Here is a 16558-nt window from a genome sequence, read left to right on the forward strand (position 1 = left end):
CTCTCCTTTCTAATGGGAATGTCACACCTTGTTACTGTGGCCCTGCTCTATGTGTCTTTAAATTCTTATTGGGGTTTTTAATAAAATTGGTCAGCCTTTGGACTCACTGCATACCCCATAACTGTATAGCAGACTCTCTCCTTTCTAATGGGAACATGTCGTACTTGTTACTGTGGCCCTGCTCTATGTGTCTTTAAATTCTTAATGGGGCTTATCCTAAAATTGTTCAGCCGTTGGACTCACTGCATACCCTATAACGGTATAGCAGACCCTTTCATTTCTAATGGGAATATGTCGTACTTGTTACTGTGGCCCTGCTCTGTGTGTCTTTAAATTCTTAGTGGGGTTTTTCCTAAAATTGTTCAGCCGTTGGACTCACTGCATACCCTATAACTGTATAGCAGACTCTCTCCTTTCTAATGGGAATTTGTCATTACTGTGGCCCTGCTCTATGTGTCTTTAAATTCTTAGTGGGGTTTTTCCTAAAATTGGTCAGCCGTTGGACTCACTGCATACCCTATAACTGTTTTGCAGACCCTCTCCTTTCTAATGGGAATATGTCGTACTTGTTACTGTGGCCCTGCTCTATGTGTCTTTAAATTCTTAGTGGGGCTTTTTCTAAAATTGGTCAGCCTTTGGACTCACTGCATACCCTATAACTGTATAGCAGACTCTCTCCTTTCTAATGGGTATTTGTCGTTACTGTGGCCCTGCTCCATGTGTCTTTAAATTCTAAGTGGGGTTTTTCTTAAAATTGGTCAGCCGTTGGACTCACTGCATACCCTATAACTGTATAGCAGACTCTCTCCTTTCTAATGGGAATTTATCGTTACTGTGGCCCTGCTCTCTGTGTCTTTAAATTGTTAGTGGGGTTTTTCCCAAATTTTGGCAGTACTTGCAGTCACAGCTTGTGCATTACCACTATAGGAGACCCGCTCCTTTATAATGGGAACATTTTTTTTTTACTGAGACCCTCCTCCATGTCTCTTCAAAGGGGTATTGGGTTGCGTCCACATTTTTGGCAGCCCTTGCAGTCACTGGATACGCAATAACAGTATAGGAGATCCACTTGTTAATAATGGGAACAACAAAGCTTAGCCGGCTGATGGCTCTCTAACAATAGCGAGGGCCAACTGCTGGCCTTTTAAGAATAGTAAGCGCCGTCTGATGTCCCTATAAAAATAGGCTTTATGACTTTCAGAGTCCCTCCATCATAAATAAAACAGGATGTGTCTGATGATGTGTCCCACACCACATGGCCAGATAAGGTTGTAAACTGTTAAAATGACATTCCCCAGTGAATGCATTTGGCTTTGTTAAAAACAATGCAAAAGTGCAAAAACGCCTCAAAAACGCTACGTTTGAACATAAACCAAGGTGTGGAGAAATATTTTTGGTTTTGGTTATTTATTTTGCGTTATATAAAAGTCATTACCCTGGAAAGGATGTGCCTTAATATATTTCCCAGGAAAATCCATTTTGTTTTTGTTTTTGTATGTTTTATTGTGAGTCCTTAAAAGTGACGTAATACTCTGACAACGTTGTTGACAACAGTGACCTGGAAGTCAGAAATGCTTCCAGGAGTCTTCCCCATGCTGTTCCCATGTCATTTGATCACTGTTCCCATCGATTTGGGCAATTTTTAGGCCCTCTGCAGACCGCCGAGGGAGCCGCCTGAAAAATGCTCGAGTTTCTCATTGTAACATCCCTGGCGGCGTGCTTGCATAGTGCACCACCTCCCACTATGTAAGACCGAAATCTTACCCATCAGTCCAGCCTGCAAACCTTGCTCCAGTTCATGCTGTGTGCATGTCTCTTGTCTGATTGCTTAGGGCGGCGGCCCGGTTACTTCCTGATTCTTATAGCTGCTGTGGGCGCGCTCCTAATGCGTCCCCAGCCTATTGCTGTGAGTCACTGGATATTTAAACCCCCTCCACCCAGAAAGAGGTGCCTGAGCTACACCTTCACTCAATTTGTCTTTGCAACTGAATTGCCAGGTGCTGTCCTGTATCTTGTCTGTTTCCGACACTCTGGGGGCTGCATACCCAGACCTGTTACCTGTGACTTCTAGACTGTTTCTGCCACCCTGGGGGTTGCATACCCAGACCTGTTACCTGTGACTTCTAGTCTGTTTCTGCCACTCTGGGGGCTGCATTCCCAGACCTGTTATCTCTGACTTCTAGTCTGTTTCCGCCACTCTGGGGGCTGCATACCCAGACCTGTTACCTGTGACTTCTAGTCTGTTTCTGCCACCCTGGGGGCTGCATTCCCAGACCTGTTATCTCTGACTTCTAGTCTGTTTCTGCCACCCTGGGGGCTGTATACCAAGGCTCGTTCTTGTATCTCGCTGCAGTATCAGTTCCTGTCTGAACTGTCTCCTAGCCTGGCGGTTCCTCTCTGCTCTGCCTTGTCCTCCGCTCCGGCGGTTTCGCTTTACTCTGCTTGTCTACCGCATCTGCTGCTCTGTTCTTGTCTCCCAGTCTGTACTGGACCCTATCCAGCCTGCGCTCCAACCTGCTAGTACCTCCCTGTCTGCACTCCAGCCGTGCTTGCCAGTATCTCCCTGTTTGCACTCCAGCCGTTCTTGCCAGTATTTCCCTGTCTGCACTCCTGCCGTGCTTGCCAGTGCCCACCTGTCTGCATACCAGCCATGCTTGCCAGTGCCCACCTGTCTGCATACCAGCCGAGCTTGCCTGTACTCACCTGTCTGCATAGCAGCCGTGCCTGCCAATACCCACCTGCCTGTATGCCAGTCTAACCTGCCTGTTCCTGAATTCCCCGGTGTGGGTCAACAGCTGTGACCAGGGTCTGACCTGGAGTAGCACCTGGTCCCTCTGCTCGGTTCTTCCTTGGTTCACGGAGTCGACTGAGCCGCTGTGCGACCTTGGTCGGATCGGGTTGATACTTAGTTATGCCCCTCCAGGCGCTCCTCGGTTCATGGTACAGTGGGATCACTAATCACGCTCACGCCAGTCAGTCCGGGCGCGAGCGTAACATCCATAGACTTACATTCGGCTCGTTGCTTGGGTCGAGCACCCGAGTATTCCAATTTGCTCGACCCGAGCAACGAGTACCCGAGCAATTTAATGCTCGCTCATCACTACTTAGAGCCAATGAAAACACTAAAGTCTGTATCTCAGTAAATTAGAATACTTTATAACAACAGCTTGAAAAATGTTTTGAAAATCCGAAATGTTGGTCTTGAAATGTATGTTCAGTAAATGCCCTGGCCCTCATCTATGATGACCCTGACCGAGTCACCTTGGCTGAATCTAGGCTACATCGCCTTCAGCAGGGGAATCGATCAGTGGAGACGCACAGTTCTGAATTCCGTAGATGGGCAACGGATTCTAAATGGAATGATCCAGCTCTTAGAAGCCAATTTTGTGAAGGGCTTACTGAAAGGTTGAAAGATGCTTTGGCTGTATATGAAACCCCTGAGTCCTTGGAGGCTGCCATGTTATTGGCCATACGTCTTGATAGACGCCTTCGGGATAGACAGGTGAGACCACCTTCTCCGGGGCCTTCTTGTTGGGGTTGTGTACCTCTGCCAGGGGAGTTGTCTGGCGGTGAACCAATACTGGGGGAGGTGGAGGAACCCATGCAGTTAGGGGGTGCCTCTGCATCATACATTTCTCCGGAAATTCGCAAGAAAAATGTCGTTTTTTTTTTTGTGGGAAAAAGGGATGTTTTATTGGGGTCTGTCCTTCGATTCCTAAGCAAAAGGAAACTCGATTAACCCTTGGTAGTCTGGAGTCGGATAAGCAGGGGGTGCATTTTTTGCCAACCTGCAGTTCCCAATTTGTCCTGACAGTAGAGGTGGTGCTAGAGAGCAAAACCGAGAATATTTCTGTGTTTTTTTGACAGTGGAGCTGGAGTCTGCATGGTTGATGCTGAGTTTGTGAGAACTCATGGTCTTGTTTGCTGTACTTTAGCTAAGCCTATTCCCATCTTTGCCATCGACTCAGCGTCACTTGCACAGAAAACATTAACTCAGATTGTACATAATGTAAAACTGAGGGTGGGGTCGGTTCATTGTGAAATAATCTTTTGCTATGTCCTGGACGGTCTTCCCACCCCAATTGTTTTGGGTCTTTCCTCAAAGGTGCCTCATTCATCTGTACAAACATTGCATTATAATACATCCACAGGTGTGTCATTAATTAACTCCGATGTTGCCAAAAAATCAGAAGCTTCCAAACACATGACATCATCATATGGGCAGTCCAGAATTGTTTATAGGCATAGTAATCTTAGTGTATGTAAACTTTTGACTTTGCAGTGAGTAATAAAAATGCCTTAAAACATTCTCTCGCTCTCATTATTCTGGCATTTGGCAAAAATTAAAAATTATGGTAATCCTAATTGACCTAAAACGGGAAAGGTTTATTCTGATTTCATGTCAGATATTGAGAAAAACATGCATATGTGTCTTTTTATATAATGTATGTAAACTTCTGGTTTCAACTGTATATTGAGACAAAGTCACTGGCAATGTACTGGAGGGGAGATACGTAGCACTGAAATTTTTAGCTCCAATCATATAAACATAGAAAAAATGTTCCAGCACACGAAGTGATGAGAGGGGTTGATCAGCCATGTTTAGTGCTAGGGTGATTAAACACCTGTAGAGAGGGAAGAGTTCAGAGGATAAATTCCCAGCCTTTTAGAGCATTTGGTGTGGGGTGTGTCTGGAGGCACAAGCTCTGGTGCTGTATTGTCATGTGAAAGAAAGCTAAACCATGGGTCATTTGTTCCTGAAGCGGAGGGTTACCTGTAGCAACAAGGACTGTGCCACATGTTTTGTTTTGTTTTTCCTGGAAGGCCGTGTTTGTTTTGCTAACATTACTATGGTTTATGCAGTACTCTTAATAAACCAGCGGAAGCTTTAAAGAGACAGTATTCCTGTTTCTACCTCCATGTACAGCCGAGTGAACCAATCTACCACAGTTGGTGTTAGAATTGCAGGCAAGATCCCCAGGAAGAAAGTGTGACGGCTGGGAATAAACTGCATGTCTTGGGTGAAGGCGTCTGTAAGGATGGAGCAGCGGTCAGACAAAATGATAGAGCTGATCAAGAACCTGGTCCAAAGCCAGCAGCAGCACCACCAGCAGCTCCAGCAGCAGCACCATCAGCTGCAGCAGCAACAGCCGACACAACAGGAGACATGTAAGCTGCTTATGCAACAGCACCGACAACAGCAGCAGCAGATTGATTTACTCACAGATGCGGTTCATGGCATGGCGGCAGCTCCAACTCCAATGCCAGCCGATGATTTCTCTGTCCCGAAGGCGGTGAGGAGAGCCTTGCAGAAAATGACCCCGGGTGACAACATAGAGGTCTTTTTAACCGTTTTTGAAAGGGTTGCCGATAGGGAGAAACTACCGCCAGAGCAGTGGGCGGACGTCTTGGCAACATACTTAACGCGGGAGCCACAAAAACAGAAAATCATGAATGACCTGAAATATAAGAAGTGCCCTAATATTGGCAGCCTCAAAAATATGCAAAATGAGCATAACGCAGAGGTCAGACGTACCACAGGTATCAAAAGTGAAATAGTGAGAAAGAAAAGCTTTTGGTATATTGTATAATATATAACATATAGTAACCCCATAGAGAAGGATAGATCAACTGACTCTATATAGGAACGTGAAGTAAGTATCTGTGGACAGCATATCCCAACCTAAGTAACAAGTATTTACCTGTCAGGTGAGTTCATCCGTGAGGAGTTTGTGAAATAGTATACAAAGTGTGAATAACACATAAAGGATGAAGATTCTGATATATGGAATATGAGAGAGAGAAAAGAAATATAGACAATTACCTCTATTGCTTGTTCCTGCGGAGCGGGTGAAAAGGTCTGACGATTGTCGTGTAATTCAATGACCAAGAGCCGCCTTTAAATAGGGAAGTGACGTGCAATCAGCTGAGAGATCAGCTGATGTGAAGGGGCGGCGCAGGCGCAGAGCGATCAGGAATATATGACGCATGCGTGTAAGGAGCTCAAATCGGGGCACACTGAGTACACCGCTGGGCATATCATTGTGACAAACCCCCTCGCTCACAAATGTTTGATCTGCTGCAACTTATCCAAAAGTGGTTACAACCGGAGTCCTCTACACCAGCGCAGATGGTGGAGCGAGTTGCAGTGGACCGGTTCGTGCACTTCCGAGCCCGATGCACACTTGGGTTACCCCTGGAGATCGTCGGAATCCCAATGACTTGGTCGGACTGGTCGAAAAGTATCAGGGAGTCGACGGCTCCTTGGAGAGGCAGCCCATTCCATACTGTGGGAGGGAGGTTAAAAAGGGGGCGAGGCATCATCTATGGATGAGAGAGCTGTACCTCGGGAACTGAGCAATCATTTCCTCTGTATCCCTCCTTGTTCTTGATTCCCGTGACAACCCGTTTTTTTCCCACTCTATCTAGGGCGCTACGTGATGTTTCCAATTTTTATCATCCCGTAAGCTGCATTATCTTAATGGTGACCCGATAGACCTGTAGAATAGTATACTCACCCGTTACCCCGTAGTCGTGTCTGGGTGATTTACATCAGGTTACCATCACAACACTGCAAGCATCCGCTCAGTCAGAGTCTGACGTCATCGGAAATGACGCTTGCGTGTCATTTGCCGGCTCATGCACTCCAAACACAGGAAGTTGAGGGGCCGGAAACCGGAAGTGACGTTACCGCTGTAGCGCGGTAATACCGGCATATTTAAAAGAAGCGCGGGCGCTACTTAGCAGCCGTGCCATCTCTATTTCGGGCTGATAGACCCATCAACACTACCGCTCTCTCCCCTGATGAATCAATAAGATGAGGAAACGCGTCGGGAGGGTACTCCTTACCCTGTTGGTCTGAAGTCCTGCCAGAGGAAACGAGTCTTGTACTCGACTGGTCAATGCTACATCCAAAGGGTTTTCCTTAAAACTGCATAGATATGAGTCAACAGGGATGATACTGACATTCTAACGGTGAGACTGTTCTATATATTAATTGTTCACCAAGTATTTTATGTCACATCCAGACTCTATATCACAATTGGTCTATCTTCTTTTCCTCACCCATCTCTGAGTTAATGTCATGGGTGTAGGAGAGCTTTAATGTATGCCTGTCTGTTTAGTATGCTTTGTTGTATACCTAAAGAAACATTCATTGTATGACAGCCTTCTTTGATTTGGACTAAAACCACTTGGTTGGAATTGAAGTGGTGGTCTATAGTGTTATACAACTGTGGTCAGCTATGTTTCTGTGTCAAAAGGAACCATATTAGGAGTGTTACCAGTTCCACAGACTTACTTTCTTCAGGCGGCTGAGTACCGTTTGTAAGACTCGCCATCGCTTCTTTCTTATATTCTATATTTTAATTTTATTTATTCACTACAATTTTAAATAGCTAAATAAAAGTTAATTTTTAATCTTTATATTACACTTTGCCACTTTTTGCTTGTTGTTCCATTGAATACCTGTGGTTAATATCCCTTTGCTGATACTATAATATACTAGAGTGGGATGGCCGTTTTTTTGTCCACGGGCATTGATACCAGCCAGTGGGTCACGGAGGCCAAAGAGGTTTTTTCTGAACGTACATTCTCTCAAGCAAAATATACACCCACATTCTCAGCCGCATTCAGAGAACTCACAAAAGTCTATAAACAGCAGATCAGTTCATGGTGGGAGGTACAGACCTTGGAAAATTACATTAAGGCAGGAATTGTACCGCGCAATCTCCGTATCACCCTACTACCCTCTTTTCGTTATAAAAATCCTGGCTTCCTGAACCTTTGGGAGAAAGAGGCCACAGATAGCTCCCTTAGGTTCATGAAGCTATTATTGGAAGAAGAAAAAATAACGTTAAATACTCTTAATGACTCCTTAAAAACACAATTGGAAACTACAAAAAAAATTTGCTTCTGAACCAGATTTTGCAGGGAAAGAGACTCTACTCCAGAATACACTAGAAAGGTACCAGTACCATCTAAAAGAACGTAAACATAAATTTTTTATTAGAGATTTGCAAGAATTCAAAGACAATAAAGCCTATACGTAGCCAACTAATAGAGCCTTTAGTCAGCCGGACACAGAGTTATCTTCCACTGACACAGATTTATCTGAACCAGAAAATAGGGATAGATCTCAACGGGGGAAACAAAGAGGGAGGGGGGGTAGAGGATGGGGTAACAATAGGAGACCCACCTCTGGAGCACATTTTTTAGAGGAGGGCTATCCCCTACGTAGCAGTTCCTACCTGACAAATCCCCTAACCTCCCAGTGACCGTCCAAAATAATTTTCAGGTCATCAACCTCTCTTTGAGGACCCTATCTGTTGCTGAAATGACGGTCCTAAGTAAAGGCTTGAGCTTTGTACCTACCACTGACCATGATTTGTTTGAAACGATTAAAGATATAAACTTATTTGTGAGAAAATTAAAATGGCGTAAACATTTCATTAGGGATGAGAAACTTCTATGTACTGATATTGGAATCCAGGAGGATCTACTGGGGGACATTGGGACCCTTTTTCATCTGAGCGACCCAGATCCTAATACTGAAGGGAAAGGTCCCTTTACGAATTTGAAAGCAAAAAGTACTAAGATGCCTCCCCCCCCAAAATGACCTCGGCCCCATCGATGTGTTCTTGAGTATGGTGACCAATGATTTAAAAACCATAAGTAAACAACCATTATGGAAAAAATACAACCTGACACAACAAGAAATACAGGCCTTAAATATCCTTGAAAAAGATCGGATGATAGTCATAAAACCGTCTGATAAAGGCGGAAACGTCGTCATTATGAATCTGGGTGACTATCACACAATGTGTACTAATATTTTGTAAGATAAGGAATGTTATTGCGTTCTAGATTCTAACCCCACTAAAAAACTAGCTCTAGAACTGTGTGATCTGGCCAAAGAGGCCTTAGAGAGTGGGGTAATCACCAAACAAGAATGAGACTTTATATGTCCAAGCCATCTGGTAATGGCAACTTTTTACAGCTTGCCTAAAGTACACAAAGCACTAACACCTCTTAAGGGACGCCCAATTGTGTCAGGGGTCAACAATTTGACCCAAAACCTTGGCATCTATTTGGATAAAATTCTTGGCCAGTTTGTGACGGGTCTAAACTCATTTGTAAGCGACACAACAGCTCTACTTCATAGCTTAGAGAATATATCGGTGGATCCAGAGGTCAAATTAGCCAGCATCGACATGGAATCACTTTATTCATCCATTCCACACACTAAAGGACTAGAGGCAGTACAAAATTTTTTGAGGGGGAGAGGCTGTCAATATAATGAACACAACAGATTCATTTTGGAGGGGCTTAAGTTCTGTTTGTCGAGGAATGTTTTCCTGTTTGACAGGAAGTACTTCCACCAGCTCAGAGGTACAGCGATGGGCAGCCCCTGTGCCCCGTCATATGCAAACCTGTACCTGGGCTGGTGGGAAGAAACTGTAATCTTTGGGGATGCACCTGTTGAGGGGAGTGAACATATACTACTTTGGACCCGTTATATTGGCGATATCCTGATATTGTGGAAAGGGGAGACTGTACATTTTGAAAACTTTGTTAATAAACTCAATCATAATAACTTGAATTTACACTTCACCTTTGAGATCGATGATAACAAACTCCCCTTCCTAGACGTCTTGATTCAAAAAGAAAATGATGGAGCATTGAGCACCAAAACTTTTAGGAAAACAACAGCTACAAACTCCTTGCTCAGATGGGAAAGTAGTCATCCCGTTCCCCTCAAGAGGGGCATCCCTAAGGGACAGTTCTTGCGTATCCGCAGAAACTGCTCAGACAACGTCTCATTTGCCGAACAGGCTAGGGATTTGCGGGTACCCAAACAAAGTATTGTCCAGGGCTTATGGGGAGTCATTAGGCAGGGAACGCACTTCCCTGTTACAACCTGTCCAGAAACCCCAAGAGGAGGATAACCCATGCAGGCTGGTCACCACTTTCTCTAATGGTGCAGATAGGGTCCGCCAAACACTGTTGAAGCACTGGCATATTCTCCAAATGGACGTTGACATAGGAACCTTAGTTGGCAATACACCCCAAATCACGTATAAAAGAGGTAGATCTCTGAGAGATAGACTGGTTCACAGTCATTTCACTAGCCATCAAGCAGATAATTGGCTATCAGGGTCCACAAAGGGATGTTTCAAATGCAGTGGATGTGTAGCTTGTAAATCGATCACACAAGGCAGAAATTTCACGAGTAGCAATACAGGGGAGTCGTTTACAATTAATCAATTCATTAACTGTAGATCCAAAGTTATCATCTACAAAGCCACATGTGTCTGCGGTCTTGAATATGTCGGTAAAACAAAAAGAGAATTTAGGAGGAGGGTGGGTGAACGTCAACGAGATATTGCCCTGAAAAGAGACACACCCATAGCGAGACACGTTAATTCCATACACTCCAACCAGCCTGATGTCATGAAATTCATGGGTATTGAAAAAATTTCACCTTTACCCAGAGGAGGTGACTGGGATAAATTAATTTGACAAAGAGAGACCAAGTGGATCTTTAAACTTAATACTGTTGCCCCTCTTGGTCTTAATGAACAGTTGTCATTTAGATGTTTCCTTTGACATAGGGATTCCATAGGGACAGGAGTGTAGGGACAGCCGCCGAGGAGTGGGGGCGCCATTTGCGCAGGGTGCCAACCTCCACTGTCAGGCAGGGTGAGTCCACCTTAGGGTAAGACTAGGGATAGTTTTGCCTTTATCTCCTCCTCTAGCCCCTTCCTGTGACTCCCCATCATTACTGCCCCTTATTCCATCAAGTGGAATATTATATCCACTTTTTCTAACTTGTTTTGGGTTCACTTCTCTCCCGTTGGCTAACTACCTATTGCTACTCCTTAACAATGAGTATACCTATGTTATGAGTAGGTATTGTTTGGTGGGATCTGCTGCTCTGTGGATTGGGGGCCCACATATACACATATAGTGGACTCCATTGGCACTTCACCTCCCCTTTAGTTTTCCCCTATTATGTTAGTCCTTTCTCTACACAGTAAAAAAGCTTTTACCTACATAATCTAATTGATCTATGGATGAGAGAGCTGTACCTCGGGAACTGAGCAATCATTTCCTCTGTATCCCTCCTTGTTCTTGAACCCCGTGACAAACCGTTTTTTTCCCACTCTATCTAGGGCGCTACGTGATGTTTCCAATTTTTATCATCCCGTAAGCTGCATTATCTTAATGGTGACCCGATAGACCTGTAGAATAGTATACTCACCCGTTACCCCGTAGTCGTGTCCGGGTGATTTACATCAGGTTACCATCACAACACTGCAAGCATCCGCTCAGTCAGAGTCTGACGTCATCGGAAATGACGCTTGCGTGTCATTTGCCGGCTCATGCGCTCCAAACACAGGAAGTTGAGGGGCCGGAAACCGGAAGTGACGTTACCGCTGTAGCGCGGTAATACCGGCATATTTAAAAGAAGCGCGGGCGCTACTTAGCAGCCGTGCCATCTCTATTTCGGGCTGATAGACCCATCAACACTACCGCTCTCTCCCTTGATGAATCAATAAGATGAGGAAACGTGTCGGGAGGGTACTCCTTACCCTATTGGTCTGAAGTCCTGCCAGAGGAAACGAGTCTTGTACTCGACTGGTCAATGCTACATCCAAAGGGTTTTCCTTAAAACTGCATAGATATGAGTCAACAGCGATGATACTGACATTCTAACGGTGAGACTGTTCCATATATTAATTGTTCACCAAGTATTTTATGTCACATCCAGACTCTATATCACAATTGGTCTATCTTCTTTTCGTCACCCATCTCTGAGTTAATGTCATGGGTGTAGGAGAGCTTTAATGTATGCCTGTCTGTTTAGTATGCTTTGTTGTATACCTAAATAAACATTCATTGTATGACAGCCTTCTTTGATTTGGACTAAAACCACTTGGTTGGAATTGAAGTGGTGGTCTATAGTGTTATACAACTGTGGTCCGCTATGTTTCTGTGTCAAAAGGAACCATATTAGGAGTGTTACCAGTTCCACAGACTTACTTTCTTCAGGCGGCTGAGTACCGTTTGTAAGACTCGCCATCTCTTCTTTCTTATATTCTATATTTTAATCTTATTTATTCACTACAATTTTAAATAGCTAAATAAAAGTTAATTTTTAATCTTTATATTACACTTTGCCACTTTTTGCTTGTTGTTCCATTGAATACCTGTGGTTAATATCCCTTTGCTGATACTATCACCGCACCTTCAGTTTCGCTCTGCCCTGCTTGTTTACCGCACCTGCGGGTTTTGCTCTGCTCTGCTTGTCTACTGCACCTGCGGGTTTTGCTTTGCTCTTCCTGTCTACCACATCTGCGGGTTTTGCTCTGCTCTGCCTGTCTACCACATCTGCGGGTTTTGCTCTGCTCTGCTTGTCTACCGCACCTGCGGGTTTTGCTTTGCTCTGCTTGTCTACCGCACCTGCGGGTTTTGCTCTGCTCTGCTTGTCTACCGCACCTGCGGGTTTTGCTCTGCTCTGCTTGACTACCGCACCTGCGGGTTTTGCTCTGCTCTGCTTGTCTACCACACCTGCGGGTTTTGCTCTGCTCTGCTTGTCTACCGCATCTGTGGGTTTTGCTCTGCTCTGCTTGTCTACCGCACCTGCGGGTTTTGCTTTGCTCTGCTTGTCTACTGCACCTGCGGGTTTTGCTCTGCTCTGCTTGTCTACCGCACCTGCGGGTTTTGCTTTGCTATGCTTGTCTACCACACCTGCCAGTTTTGCTCTGCTCTGCTTGTCTACCGCACCTGCGGGTTTTACTCTGCTCTGCTTGTCTACCCCACCTGCGGGTTTTGCTCTGCTCTGCTTGTCTACCGTACCTGCGGGTTTTGCTCTGCTTTGCTTGTCTACCACATCTGCGGGTTTTGCTCTGCTCTTCTTGTCTACCGCACCTGCGGCTCCGTTCCTGTGTCCCAGTCTGTACTGGTCCCTATCCTGCCTGCGTTCCTACCTGCCAGTACCCGCCTGTCTGCATGCCAGCCGTGCCTGCCAGTGCCCACCTGTCTGCATGCCAGCCGTACCTGCCAGTGCCCACCTGTCTGCATACCAGCCGTGCCTGCCAATACCCACCTGTCTGCATACCAGCCATGGTATGGTCCCTATCCTGCCTGCGTTCCTACCTGCCAGTACCCACCTGTCAGTATGCCAGACTAACCTGCCTGTTCCTGCATTCCCCGGTGTGGGTCAACAGCTGTGACCGGGGTCTGACCTGGAGTAGCACCTGGTCCCTCTGCTCAGTTCCTCCCTGGTTCACGGAGTCGACTGAGCAGCCGTGTGACCTTAGTCGGACCGAGTTGATACTTAGTTACGCCCCTCCAGGCACTCCTCGGTTCATGGTCCAGTGGGATCACTAATCATGCTCACGCCAGTCAGTCCAGGCGTGTGCGTAACACAGTACATTATGTCCAATTTGCCTTTTTCTCAAGTTTTTTTGGGTTGTTCCAATACACAGAAATAAAATAAACGTGTATAACAAAACGGGTAATTGCAATGATTTTCTGGGTGAAATACTTCATTTTCTGGAATAATTTCAAGGGTGCCAACACTTTCGATGATAACTGTATATATATATTTGTGTTAGCTAAATAATTAATCGTTTGTTAAGTACCACTGTCTCTTCATTGTCTGTGCTGTTGCACCTATGTACCTGTTAACAATATGTTTTTGCAATATAAGCAAGAGAAATAAGTAGAAGAATAATGGTAAGGGTGAATGCTACAAACCAATGAAGCTGTCAGGGTAAGTAAAATGACGAATGAATGAAATGTAGCAATATTTTAGATATTATAGAGCATCATTGATTCCATGGTGATGTACATGTGAAAAGGGGTTATGTACAAAATGCAAATCTAAATTACAATGAACAAACTAACAACGATATACTGAACCATAGGGGGGACCATGCCCTTGTTGGCTTACAGTCTAATGGATTATTGTTCCTTCATATAAGAAATCAGTGAAGTGTAAGTGGGAGAAAACTTGAGCAGATGTGTGGGGGATGGATCATCAGTTACAAATGCGTGGGTTTGTGGTATTTTTAGACCATATACATTTTATTTTTACGTTAGGTCATGTCCTAGGAGCAGCCCTTCTCTTGTGTTTGTTTAATTTGTGGGTTATCCTTATCATTTAATCTAATGGAAAATCCTTAAAGGGAACCTGTCAGCTTTCCCAGGCCACACCTATACACTACTATCTATTTATTGATCCCGTTATACCCTTCCTATTAAGCCTCTTTTAGTGGCTTATTGATATCTGCACATGAATAAAAGCAATTTTATAAGTAGGGTGGCCATATGCTAATTAGTGGGTGATTAGTCGTAGGGGCGTTGTTTTCCCCAAATTAGTTATCCCACTTATCATGTTATCAGGTCCCTGTGTGTGTGATTAGATTTGCTAGAGTGGCTTCACTGCCGGCTCTTTACAAAACTCTACCTCCCTGGCAATGCACAGTGAGGCTGGCATTGCACATGCCCAGGGTGGCGGCGGTGATGCCAGGCTCAGTCAGCCATTACTGCCGCTTTTGCAAATCTTGTGGCTGACTGTGTCCTACATCACCAGTGCCTCCCAGAGTAGGGCGCCGATGAAGCCGGGGTGCTTACCACCTACTTACTGCACATTGTCTGGGAGGCAAAAATCTGCAAGGAGCCAGCTGTAACGCTACTCTTGCAATTCAAGGCCCCCACGACTAGTCACCCACTAATTAGCATATCACCATCGCAGTTATAAAATTGATTTTAGGCATATACAGAAATCAATAAGCTAATAAAATGGGCTTGCTAAGAAGGATATAAAGGGTTCAATAAATGTATGTTTGCAGTTTGGGGAGCCTGGGGAAGGGGTCAGGTTCCCTTTAAGAAATGTCGTAACATTATAATCAGAAGTGATCCAACCTTTGCAGGTCCTATGGAAGCTCCTGCTGAATTAGTGCAGAAGCCGTAATGATGTAGCTCCATTTTACAAATCTGACACGTCACTTTATGTGAAATTAACATTTTAATGCTTTTACCGACCAAGTAGTTCAGCAGAATCCATACAATAGTGAGTGGTTCCAAGGTGAGTAGCCATTGCCGGTCTGTTCCTGGGGTCTCTCTTCTGCTACTGTTGTCTACTTCTTCAGTTATCCTCCCATAGAAGATTTTTGCAAATATGCGCATATTGTAAATTGCCATACACATGGCTACTCCTGTAAAAGGTAAAATCCACCGCACATATACCTTATGGGAACATACCTTTATTCTACTCTATCTGGATTTTATAATCACTTAGCTACTTCTAAAAGTGACCAGCATTTTTTTTTCATCTCCTGAAGGGAATGTATGCCTGGAAACATTAGTATATTCAGAGTTGAATGGTGCAACCTGTGACGCAATCACTGTATGTTGCAGACAGTCGTCCGGAGCATATTGATTACAACCTAGCACGCTGTTGTTTTAATTACCTTACACAAACTACAAATGTCTGACCAACATGTTTCACCACTATCGTGGTGTCATCAGGGGACTTGGACATATGCGTGACTAGCCCAGCGAATAGTTACACCTTTGTGCTAATCCTCTGATGACACTGTGAAAGTGGTGAAACATGTTGGGGTGACACCTGTAGTATAATCGTGACTTGTGATCATGTATGCTTGATGTTGAAACGGGAGGTTTACACCAGCCAAAACAGTTTTATTTATACATTTTTTTAAAAAGAACAAATGGCAGCCATCATGTGCAAGTCAGGATATAAGAAAAGGAAGAACGTTTACACTGGAATGATGGAGATCAAAAGAGTTTATTTCACCTGAGTATTGGTAATAGATTGAAAAGCAGGAGGGAGCCCCAAATACCTGTGAGTCTTGGTGCCTGGACATGGGTTAATGCGGCCCTGCTGTGCAGCGCTTTCCCATATGTCGACAAGGACATCAGCAATGTACTGCACATGTCAGTCCAGGCACAAACAAAGCATATATAAGATTTCATTGGCAATATAAGTGGCGTTCTGTTGGCCTAGACCTTTCAATTCAAAAAGAGGAGGACGTCGCTATATGGGGAATATTAGCCTTGCATCTGGCCGCCCCTAATACACTTCCATTGTATAAACTTTCTTTTCTCTTTGCTTTGAGGCAAACTGGTATTCATGAACTTGCATTTCTATTACCTACTTAGCCATATATTCTGTTCAGTTATATTAAATGCCCAGACAGGTTCACTTTAAGATCAATAATATACTGGAGTCAATGGGAGATTTTCCATGTTTAACACAGTGGTATTTATTGTTATTTTCTATAAAATATTTCTGGAGGTGTTACATAAATCTTCTTACAGGGCTGTTCGACTTCAGCATTTTATTTCAGATCAGATGAAGCAGAGTCTCAGAGCTGAGACTCATAGTCAAGTCCTAAATACATGGGCTCTTGCACTAATTTAAAGGGGTTGTCCACCCCTTCTCAAAAACTATATACCCCCATGTAAAATAAAAACAGCCTGTTCTCACCTCCAGTGCTAGTCAGTACCTTTTCCAGCGATGTTG

This window comes from Phyllobates terribilis, unplaced genomic scaffold (assembly GCF_046119375.1).
Source record: "Phyllobates terribilis strain yellow unplaced genomic scaffold, ASM4611937v1 Scaffold_10__3_contigs__length_209671492, whole genome shotgun sequence".
NCBI classification, from domain to species: domain Eukaryota; kingdom Metazoa; phylum Chordata; class Amphibia; order Anura; family Dendrobatidae; genus Phyllobates; species Phyllobates terribilis.